Raw genomic sequence first — 12,520 nt, 5'->3', positions numbered from 1 at the left:
AACGGAAGCCACACAAAATATTGACACTTGGCTCATTTTTGTTGACGGTGGTTTGGAAATTAATTATTTTGAGGGAAGAATAAATTTACACTGTTATATAAGCTGCACACAGACTTAATTTTTACTACTTTCAAAGTCAAAGTGTAATTTCGTCAGTGTTGTCCTATGAAATATTATACTTAAATATCTGCAGAAATGTGAGGGGTGTACTCGTGTACTAATTCTGTTCTCTGAGGATGTTTCTCTTTCTTTCTGCAGGCTGTATGACTGCAGTTTTACAGAGAAATGCTATGCTGCTCTGTTTTCAGCTCTGAAATCAAACCCATCCCACATGAAAGAACTGAATCTGACCTACAGTAAACCAGAAGGCTCAAGAGTGAAGCTGCTCTCTGAAATACTGATGGATCCATTCTGTAAACTGAATAAACTACAGTGAGTGTTGTTACTTTTGATTTTCTTAATTCTTTGCGTTTCGCAGTTGCTTGTGTTGAGATATAATATGAGAAGTTTTCTTCTCTCTACAGGCTGGAATTCTGCAATATTACAGAGAAACACTGTGCTGATCTGATTTCAGCTCTAAAATCAAACCAATCTGAACTACGAGAGCTGAATTTGAGCTACAATAAACCAGGAGTGAAGTTTATCTGTGGTTTACTGGAAGATCCACACTGTAAACTGGAGAAACTACAGTAAGTACTACCCTGCAACCTAACATGAAGTAATATTCATTCAAATCTGCTCTTGATTATCAGATCTCATTCCTATAAACATGCATTATACACGTTTATCTACTGAACAGATATATTATGGTCACTGTACTGGGACACATAGCAGTACACCTGTACATTGGTAGCAGTGACCACAGTCATAAACAGACTTCAAACAGACTTTAAAATCAATTGATCAGATTTTACAATGTTTTAATATATTCGTAGGTTGTTTTTCAGAATTTGACACCTCTATGAATTTCCAATCAATTCAGAGCATGAATTGGCCAGGCTACAGCCTCAATTAAGATGGGGTAGTTTTAATAAAGTGTTACACAAGAGGAAGAGTACAAGCGCAGTCCTTGTGTAACGATATACGTGAAAAGGGGCGAAAGTGTCTGGTATGAATGGAGGAATTCACAGTTCAAGTATTTGTAGGTGTAAATTTTCATACATCAGACTGTTGTATCAGTAATTATCATATAATTACACATAAACATATATATATATATATAAATATATATATATATATATATATATATATATATATATATATATATATATATATATATATTTTTTTTTTTTTTTAAATAAAATAATAATAGGTTCTGGTGTACAAATGTTGTGACATTTCGTATTCATTTTCAGATCTTCAGTAGCAGGGAACAGAGATGACACAGCACTAGGCCTGGACAATAATTCGATAACGGTATTTATCGCGATAAGAAATGTTTCAATAACGGTGATATCATTTTTGTGTCATATTGATATGTATTATTTACAGAAACACGGCTCGGCCGCGCTCCGGTCGGCCCCTAAAATCTCTCGCACTGAAACTCGGCCGTGCTCCGGTCGGCCCCTAAAATCTCTCGCGCTGAAACTCGGCTGTGCTCTGGTCATTATCTAAAATCTCTCGAGCTGAAACTCGGCTGAGCTCCGGTCAGCATCTAAAATCTCTCGCGCTGAAGCTCGGCCGCACTCTGGTCAGCATCTAAAATCTCCTTTTAAAATCTCCTAAATTTCCTTATTCTGGCTGAAACACTTTTGTAGTTTATGTTGTATCTAAGTTTATAGTTATTTACTATAAATAACTATAAACTATAAACTGGGTCAGAGGCGGCCCCAGTTCCCGCGGCCCCGGCCGCCTCTGACCCAGTTCCCGCGGCCCCGGCCGCCTCTGACCCAGTTCCCGCGGCCCAGGCCTGCCCCGAGGCCCCCGGACTTTAATCCCAGTACCATGCCCAGGCTGGCTCCCTGGACTTCCACACAGACTTTAGCCAGTCCTGGGCACTTACCAATGTTTGTACCCCTGTCTCTCCCTGTCCTGGTCCCCGTATCTGTGTCAGTTCCAGTTCCTGTCCCCGGTGGTTTTTCTGTTCCCGTCCCAGTCACTGTATTTGTTTCTGTCCCCGTCACTGTTATGGTCCCTGTTCCCCTATCCAGTCCTGTCCTGTCTACTCTCCCATACTTGTCCCCTGTCCGCTCCTCTGTCCAGTCTCAGCCCCCTGTCCAGACCCCTGTCCAGTCTACGTCTCTGTCCACTGTCCAGCCCCCTGTCCAGTCTTTTGTCCAGTCCTTGTCCCCTCTCCAGTCTTTTGTCCTGTCCAATGTCCAGACCCCTGTCCAGTCTACGTCTCTGTCCACTGTCCAGCCCTCTGTCCAGTCTTTCGTCCAGTCTCCGTTTACATCCCCAGTTCAGTCCCAGTCTCAGTCTGTGTCCAGTGTCATGCCCCAGTCTCCTGTCCTGTCCAGTGTCCAGTCCCCAGTACAGCCCTATGTCCAATCTCTGTCACCTGTCCAGTCTCCGTCTCCCTTTGTGTCCCCTGTCCAGTCCCTGTTCCAGTGTCCGTCCCTGTCTCCTGTCCAGTCTACCGTCCAGTTTCCGTTCCCTGCCCAGCCCCACGTCCAGTCTCCGTTCCCGGTCCTGCCCCCGTTTCATGTCCGGTCTCCTGTCCAGTTCTCTGTCCGGTCTCCGTCCTAGTTCTGTCTTGTCTTGTTCTTTGTTTTCCGCCCTCTCCTGAACTGCTCCTGGGGTTTTGTTTTTTCGCGCCCCGGGAGTGGCGCGTTAAGGGGGGGGTTATGTAAGGTCCTTGCCCTGTTGCCCTGTCTAGTGTCATGTTTATTTACCTGTTCCTCGTGTCTGTCTCTCATGTGACCTGGCTCCTCTGTGTTTCATTCCCAGTGTTTTTCCACTCACCTGTGTTCATTTGTAGCTCCGCCCCTTCGTCCCAGGTGTTTCATGTTTCCTGTGTGTGTGCACCTCTATTTAAGGTCCGTGTTCCATTTCCCCGGTGTTGATCCATGTACGTTTAACGTCTGTCAGTGTTCCATGTTTTCCACGTTTTCCTCAGTCCTGTGTTCAGTAATCCCTGTGTATTGTATATCCTGTTTTCGTTAATAAATCCTCTTTTGTTTGTATTTGCGTCCGCCTCCGCGTCCTCCCTGCACCCGCACCCTGACATAGTGCTGCTCCACGGACTGCCAGCAGGGGGACTGGTAGACATAGGGGAGGAACTGGTAGAGTGGGATCCCAAAACTCCAACTCCCAGAATCCCTGGCGATGATCAGCGTCAACCAGCTGCACCTGTGCACTACCCTCTATAAACCTCAGTCAAAACAGACCTCATTGTTGCACCTTTACAGTGACCGGTAACAGAGGGTTTAAGAAAAGAAAAGAAAAGGTGATCTGAAAAATCTGAAAGATTTGAAAAAAAAAAGCCACACAAAAAAGAAAATAAAAAATATGTCTCAAAAGAGAGCAAAAAGAGAGGACTGAGCGGTGCTCAGCCAGTTTTGAGTTTGGTTGTGTTTTAGTTTGGTTTATTTGAAGTGGAAAGCAGTCTTTTGTTGGTAAATGCCATTTTGTGGCATTTCCTTTGTTCTATTTGCCGTCTTTTTCCACACCTCTTGTGGGGTATTTTTCCCACCCATTTTCCAGTTTCCTTGGTGAAACAGTTGCTTAAGCACAACACCTATAAAATTATTATTTCAAAACCATTACTAGAACTGAATAATAAATAATAGAACTATATCCTTAGAAGTATATATATATATATATATATATATATATATATATATATATATATATATATATATATATATATATATATATATATCATTTGTCTTGAACATCCCCTTCCCTTGCAACCCTACTGTACACTTACAATTACAGGAGCAGCAATTTTTGGTTAATTTCTTGTAAACAGAATGCAGAATGGGGAGGGGACAAAATATTGTAATAAATGACATCAGTGTGCTTATCTAACTATCCCTGAGTGCTCATGTTGATCTGGTAGGTTTTCCTGGGTGTGTTTTCTAGTCATGACCAGCTTCCGATGGAGATTTCAGAACAGCACACTCAGTCACACATTGTTAAACTAAAGAAACACAGAATTACAACTAAAGACCAAGTTGACCAAGCTACAAAAAGAGATCAACGGAGTCCTCACTAATAATTCTACTCTTTATTCTGTGTAATTACACATTCTCATCAGAGAGGTCTCTTAACCCCCACAACGAACACTTTAAGTATTCTGTTGGAAATATATGACATGAACAAGCAATGCCTTTTATACCAGTCGAGGAAATATGTTAATGTTTTGTGGTGAACAGAATCAAAAGCTGCACTTTAACTCAATAAGAAGGATGTTTAGGTGTAAAGTATTAGCAGAATGCAGACGACTCATTGACAAATCTCAAAAGAGCAGTCTCAGCTCTGTAATGTGTATAAAATCTGTCTTGCTAATTATGCTAATCCTACCACCAAACAAGAACGCTAACAGAACCACAAATACATTTATCAGATAAGAGTGAAATTAACCTTTTATACTGCTACAGTTTTAAATACTGTTCAATTATCTGACTAGCCTCAGTGTCTAAACATGCTCTGTGTAACACAGTATAAGTTAAATGTGTGTTAAGCTGTCAGTGAGATTTGTCCTTCTCTCTACAGGCTAGAATTCTGCAGTATTACAGGAGAAGACTGTGCTGCTCTGGCTTCAGCTCTGAAATCAAACCCCTCCCACCTGAGAGAGCTGAATCTGAACTATAATAAACCAGGAGAGTCAGGAGTGAAGCTGCTCAATGATCTACTGAAGGATCCTCACTATAAACTGGAGAAACTACAGTGAGTTACTGAATTCCTATAATTTAACAGAAACATCATGAACAATAAAAGTAGATTAAACCAGTTAGAATTACAATTTTCTCTCCAAAGGATCCGTGACTCTTCACAATTACGTGAACTAAATTTAAATGAGAAAAGGATAGGAGATTCAGGAGTGAAGCTGCTCTCTGATCTACTGGAGGATCCTCACTGTAACCTGGAGAAACTACAGTGAGTACTGAACTACACACCTGTGCACACACACACCTACAGTCACTGTGCAATATCAGTATAATACACAGATTATAATTCCAGTAAACATGTAATTATTAAGAAATCTGAAACACAGAACTTAGCCACAGTGGAGACTTTTACCAAAAACACAGCAGGATTTTTTCTGGGTTGGACTGAAGTGGTGGGGTTCAGTAAGGAAGCACTAAAGATACAACATTTATGAAGGGTCATTGTTAGCAGTGTCTGAGCATTAAATTACTCTTCCCCATCAGAATCTGAAATACTTGATTGATCCCAGAGGGAAATTTCGGTTGTTACAGTTGCAACCATTCATGTAAACACTACAAAATTCTCTACTCATTTAATCTACACAATAAAATATTATACAAATACAAATATAATAAAATAAAATGACCGTAGTTGTAATAATAAAGAATTTCTTGTATAAAAATTCTAATCATTGCACCTCTTTTTTATAATTACTATTACTCAAATGCAAAGAATAATAATAAGAAAAGTAAGTAGAGGAAGAAGCACCATAGTGTCACATGTTGAGGGAGGAGTTTTAGAGTTTTATCACCACAGGTATGAAAGACCTCCTGTGGCGCTCTGTGCATTTTGGCAGAATGAGTCTTGCACTAAAAGTGCTCATGTGACTCACAACTGTGTCCTATAGTGGGTGGGAGAAACTGTCCATAATGTCCTGCAGCTTAACCAGCATCCTCCTCTCTGACAGTGCCCTCAGCAAGTCCAGCTCCACACCCACCACATCACCAGCTTTACAGATCAGTTTGTTGAGTCAGCTGCTGCCCCAGTATGGAGGATAGCCCTCGCCACCACATATGCCGCAGAAAATACAGACGACTTTGGCCCTTCCAATAAAGGTCATCAGTGTTCTTAGCCCAGGCAAGTTTATTGTCATTGTACAGTCCCAGATATATGTAATCCTCCACAGTGTCCAGACTGACCCCCCCTGATGACCAGGGGTCAGCAGTGTCTTGTTCCTCCTCAGATTCACCACCGGTTCCTTAGTCTTTTTCACATTGAGCTTTAGACTGTCACCCTGTACTCATCCTCCTCACCCCTACTGATACACCCAACTATTGCAGAGTCATCAGAAAACTTCTGAAGGTGGCAGGTCTGTGGTGTAAATGGTGAAGAGGAAGGGAGAGAGGACAGTTTCCTGTGGTGCTCCGATGTTGCTAACCACTCAGATATCAGATACACAGTGCTGCAGGCGTACATACTGGGGTCTGTACAGATAGTCTACAATCTAGGACACGAGGGAGGTGCCTACGTCCATTTCATTTAACATCAAACAACAGGCCGAATGCTGTTAAACGCAGTGGAGAAGTTGAAGAACATGACCCTCACAGTCCTGACTGTTCTGTCTAGGTGAGCATAAACTCTGTTGGGCAGGTAGATGATGGCATCCTCAACTGCCAGGAAGGGCTAAAAGGTAAACTGAAGGGGGTTCAGAAATGGCTGGATCATGGGCCGGAGCTGATCCATTAGCATACAGCAAGTCCAATGTTCCTTCCTCTCTGGTAGGACAGTCCACATACTGAGAGAGTGTGGTAGTGCCTTAGCTATTGTGACGTGGTTAAAGTCACCTGATATGGCATTAACAGCACTCGGGTGGTGAGATTGAAGATGTGTCACTGTTGAATAAATGACATCACCCGATGTTGGGTTGGCAGAGGAAGGAACATAAACAGCCACATTGGGAAAACTCCCTCTGTAAATAATATGGCTTCAATAATAAGAATCCAACAGCCAGTAGCTCAATGTTCAGACAAAGCAGTCATGTTGCTGTGCAGCGCTGGAGGAGAAGAGTGAAAGAAGCACTTTTATGGTGAAAAAACAAACCAAAACTCTCTACTACCATGATTTGAGAGGGCACAGTTTCACTAAGTTGCCTTGTCAAAATGATATTGGAATGATAAACAATAATTAAAAAGAAGCAAAAAACACGAACAGTTGCTACTATAATTTCATTATTCAGGAAAAAACATCTATTCAAATAATCCTGGCCCTATGTGAAAAAAAAATGCCCTCTAAACCTAATAACTCGGTTGTGCCATCCTTAGAAGCAACAACTGAAATTAAGAGTTAGTCCTAACTGTCAATGAGTCTTTTACATCTCTGTGGAGGAGTTTTGCTCTTCTTTACAGACTTGTTTTAATTCAGCCATGTTAGAGGTTTTTTGAAACATGAACAGCCTGTTTAAGATCAGCCACAGCAAAACCTTCAAATCAAATTTATTTGTATAGCGCTTTTTACAACTGTTGTTGTCACAAAGCAGCTTTACAGAAACATGATCACAGGACAAAGAATCAGGCAAAACATTAAATATAGGAAATACAGAATACAGAAGCCCCAGCGTGCACGGAGGCAAGGAAAAACTCCCTCAGAGCTGGAGGAGGAAGAAACCTTGGGAGGACCAAGACTCACATATAAGGGGGGATCATCCTACCACTGGTCAACGGCTTTAAAAAAAAAAGTCTTAATACGTCCATATAGGTTTTATGTATTCGGGATTATAGCAGCGCCACTAATGGAAGCAGTTAGAGTTCATGTAAGCTTGGATGTAATCTGTAGTGGAGAGTAAGATGGATGATGAGCAGCTGATCTGTGGTGGGTGATGGAGAAGAGCTGACTTCAGAAACTTCCATCAGTCTGGCCGGACAGGAGACATGAGAGCCTGAGGGTCCAACATCCATCGGTATCGGGTCAGACAGGTGGGCAGTCAGTAACTCTGAGGAGCAGAGAGATGGAATTAGTTTTAATTGGATTTATGTAAAACAGAGAATATAAAACATTATCAGAGTGTGGCTAATGACTCCAGCAGATCTAAATAAAACAGCCTAACTAAAGGTATAGAGCCAGAAGGTAACATAGACATGGAGGCACCCTGAAACACCGGCATCCACCCACTCCACCGTCCACAAACCTGAGTGACCGTGTGCAGTGGGAGAACAACAGCACCAGCATCTCAGTTTACCACAATTCCATATGTCCATGAACCCCTGGATCTGCAGCCTTATCTAAAGTGAAAAACATTAATTACCAAAAGTTAAACTAAACAAGTAAGTTTTCAGTCTAGACTTAAAGATTGAGACTGCGTCTCAATAAGAGAAAGCTCTTCCTCCTGCAGAGCTCCTCTGAATTTTAGGAACTACTAAGAAACCAGCACCCTGAGATCTAAGTAATCGCAGTGGTTCATAATAGGAGATGAGATCTCGTAAATACTCAGGAGCGAGTCCGTGTAGGGCTTTATACGTTAACAGGAGAATTTTATAGTCTATGCGGAATTTGACTGGAAGCAGTGCAGTGCTGATAGGACTGGACTAATATGCTCAAATGTTCTAGTTTTATTAAGGACCCTGGCTGCAGCATTTTGAACTAGCTAAAGTTTATTTAATTACTGCAGTAACATACTGACAGTAGTGCATTACAATAATCTAGCCTTGAGGTAATGAAGGCATTTACTCATTTTTCGGTGAAAAAAAAGCTGTTCTAGTAACATTAGATATGTGTTTATCGAATGCTAGATCTGAACCTATGATAACACCAAGGCTTTTAGTGTAACATAGAGGAGGAGGCAGGATGCAAGTGCAAGTCTTTTTTATTATCCATAATTAAACTAACAAAGAAAGGAACACTAGGGAGTATAAAAAGAAAAGGTAACTAAAACAAAACACTATGAAACAGAGGATAAACTAAAATATTGAACCAAACAAGCAAACTAAGCAAACAAAGAAACAAACTAAATAAAGCAAACCTGAGACACTGAGGACAAACAACACAACAGGTCTGAGGCTAAACAAAACATTTAAACACGATCTGGAAAGATTAACGAACACAGTCAAACAAAAAGCGCAACAGAGAACAATGGATCACATGAGGTATTTATACACAGGCACACACTAGGGACACCTGTGGAAGTAATGAGGGGGCGGAGTTACAAATGAGACACAAGGTGACAACATTAATGGCTTGGGCAGGGCTAGGGCGGGGCTAGGGCGGAGACAGAACAATAACAAAACAATGCCATGTGCTCAAAAAAGCACATGGCTGGAAACACAAGACAGGAAAACAGGGCAGGAGCACAGAAAACCAAAAGAGGGAAAAACACAGGACAGACACAGGCTAATATGTGACATTTAGCTACTGAACCAGGTGTGACGGAGAAGTCGGACAGATTTAACATTAAGTCTGATCATTTATTTCTAGCAGCTTTGAATTTCTGTTTTATCATTATTTAATAGGAGAAAATTGTGAGACATCAATGTTTTCACATCTTTTACACATTTCTCGATTTTCTTTATTCTCACTCACATTTCTTGATCAGAGGTTTAATTACCGCTGTTTTAATGACTTTGGGTACATGCCCCAGGGTAAACAATGAGTTTACTATCATTAACAGAAGTTTAATTATATATGGCTGTACCTGTTTTAGTCATTTTGAGGGAACTGCATCAAGTGTGCTGGTTGTGCTGTTTGATGAGGAGATAATTTTCTCTCGTTCTAGCTGTTGAAGTGGGTTAAAAACTCATCATAACTTCAGTAACTGAGTTTTGTTCTATATCAGCCACACCAGATGACATATTTATCTGTTGAATTTTATCCTGAATGTTTTCAGTTTTCTAACAAAGAAGTCCATAAAAGCGTTGCAGGTGTGAATGGCTGGAATCTGAGATTCAGTACCTGCCTGGTTTTTAGTTAATTTGGAAATAACACTAAAGAGGCCAGATACGCTGAGTGGGCTTTATTAAGTTCTTTCTATATTTGACAAGACTGTCTTTCCATGCAGAATAGAACACTTTCAGTTTAGTTGATTGATATTATTATAAATTTTGTACTAACTGCTTTAAGGTACGACTTTGATCATTGTACCATGGTGCAAGCTTTTCTGTCTCTCTTTTTTGTGTTTAAGGGGAGCTACACCATCTAAAATAATCATTTTCTAAATGTTATGACCTGGTCTAGGTCAGACCATAACATAATTAAAAAACATCCGTGCCCTCCCGGTTCCCCAATAGCACGTAGACCAAGTTGCAATGATAAGACATGTTTATTGAATTTAGTATTTTTGAAAACAAGTAACAAATATAAAGAATAAATAGAAACGGGGAGAAAAGGGTAAAATAACAAACAAAACAAAACTAACTAAGGTTTTAAAGAAAACTAACTTACCTACAACACAAAGAAAATCAAATACAAAAAATCTAACCTAACTCCCTAAATACTATTAAACCAAGAGAAAATACAAGTAAACAAAATTAACCTTACCTCCCCACCAAACGGAGATAACAAAAAGACTTAATAAGCCACCACTCTTGACTCAGCTTTTAGTATAGGTTTCTACGATGAATTAAGCAGTACAAAACATAGCTCTTATTATGATAACCTCAATAAACACCACTTTACCACAGAGCTGAACACAATCACATCATTACAAACAAAGACAACTATTAGCTCTATTACACAAAGCAGGCGTCTGATCAGGGAACCGGGAACGCACGGAAACGCGTCAGAAGCAAGAGCACCCCCCCCTCTTCCCTCTGGCACACGTCCATTTTATAGTCAGCGCCCCTGGCGGTTGTTCTGCGCATCTGCAACACAAGAAAACTACAGAAACAGCAGGATTATGAACCTAACCCCCTAGGTTCGTAACATCCCCACACCCAAAAAGAAACAAACAAAGTTTGTTACTCTACTGCCTTGAAAGAGCATCAGCCACCACATTTTCCGTTCCTTTTTTATGATAAATTTTCAAATTGAAATCTTGGATCATTAAGAACCACCTCATCAGTCTTTGATTGGTGTTGCGCATTTGGGCTAAAAATACTAAAGGGTTGTGATCAGTATAGACCACCACAGGCAAATTGCTAGACCCCAGATATACCTCAAAATGTTGCAAGGCAAATAAGAGAGCTAATGCTTCCTTCTCTACGGTACTGTACACTACCTGATGTTTGTTGAACTTCTTAGAAAAATAACAAACAGGGTGTTCGATACCTCGGACATCTTCTTGAAGTAGTACAGCCCCAGCTCCAGAAGCACTGGCATCAACTTCCAGCTTAAAAGGCTTTGAAAAGTCAGGAGCTACTAAAACAGGAGTGTTACATAAAAGAGTTTTGACAGAGTTAAAAGCATAGTCACATTCTGCAGTCCAGATCATTGTCCTGTCCTTCTTAAGCAGATTAGTCAAAGGCGCAACTACAGTAGCAAAATTCTTACAAAAACCACGATAATAGCCAGCCATCCCCAAGAAACGGCGAAGATCACGTTTGGTGGTAGGCACTTTAAAATCTAAAATTGCTTGAGTTTTTGCCTCAAGAGGGCGCACTTCGCCCTGGCCAACTTGTTTCCCTAAATAAGACACTCGAGCTTTCCCAAACTCACATTTAGCCAGGTTGAGTGTGAGTGAAGCTTCCTTTAAACGTTCAAACACCGTTCTGAGTATTTTCAGATGTTCTTCCCAAGTTTCTGAATAAGATACCAGATCATCTAAATAAGCTTTGCAATTCTTAACATTAGCCAGAACTTTCCACATAAGTCGCTGAAAGGTGGCAGGTGCATTTCGCAATCCAAAAGGCATAACAGAATACTGTAAAAAACTATCTGGGGTGACAAATGCAGAGATTTCAGCTGCAGCAGGAGTTAATGGAACTTGCCAGTATCCTTTTAGTAAGTCTAATTTAGTAACAAATTTAGCTGTACCAACTCGATCAATGCAATCCTCCATTCTCGGCAAAGGGAAAGAATCAGGCTTTGTAACAGAATTTACCTTCCTATAATCAGTACAGAATCTATTAGTACCATCAGGTTTAGGGACCAACAAGCAAGGCGAGCTCCAAGAACTGACACTAGGTGTCGCCAAATCGTTCTCTAAAAGATACTGGACTTCATTTTGCATTTGTTGACGCTTCATCGGATTAACACGATATGCATGTTGTTTAATAGGTAAATGTCCCTGAACATCAATGTCGTGACTAAGTACGTTAGTTTGGGAAGGAACATCAGAAAACAAACATGAATAATCATTAATCAGCTTCACTACATCGTGTCGCTCTTCCTCAGAAAGATGCATTAAATGAGCATCTAAGTTACTTAAAATGGCCGAATTTGGCAGATGTGGACTAAAAATGAGACTGTCACGAAAGGGGAGATCATCATCAACAGAATGATCTGACTTCTCCAACATAGTTGCTACGGTCACCGGCTTAACACTAGGGGCATTTTGTTTCCCTCGCTGTACATAGGGTTTTAACATATTAATGTGACAAACCCGAGTTTTTCTCTGACGATCTGGGGTGTGAATGATATAATCGGTTTCACTCAGTTTGCGCTCTACTGTATAAGGACCCGAAAATTTAGCACACAGAGCGGAGCCAGGTATAGGCAACAGTACTAGCACCTGATCACCGCATTTAAATTCTCGTTTAACAGACTTTTTATCAAAACG

The 12,520-nt window shown here is 40.8% G+C and overlaps 1 protein-coding gene and 1 long non-coding RNA gene across 2 annotated transcripts in view; one reads left to right on the top strand and one right to left on the bottom strand.

Moving 5' to 3' along the window:
• Nucleotides 1-12,520, top strand: part of LOC111188312 (NACHT, LRR and PYD domains-containing protein 12-like) — a 1,256,108-nt gene that overhangs the window by 1,027,269 nt on the left and 216,319 nt on the right. The gene's annotated exons all lie outside the window — the stretch shown is intronic.
• The window catches only part of LOC125789922 (uncharacterized), a 286,929-nt gene that overhangs the window by 107,924 nt on the left and 166,485 nt on the right, over nucleotides 1-12,520 (bottom strand). The window lies entirely within an intron of this gene.

Source organism: Astyanax mexicanus, unplaced genomic scaffold, assembly GCF_023375975.1.
Source record: "Astyanax mexicanus isolate ESR-SI-001 unplaced genomic scaffold, AstMex3_surface scaffold_32, whole genome shotgun sequence".
NCBI classification, from domain to species: Eukaryota; Metazoa; Chordata; class Actinopteri; order Characiformes; family Acestrorhamphidae; genus Astyanax; species Astyanax mexicanus.
This window is presented reverse-complemented; position numbering and strand designations above follow the sequence as displayed.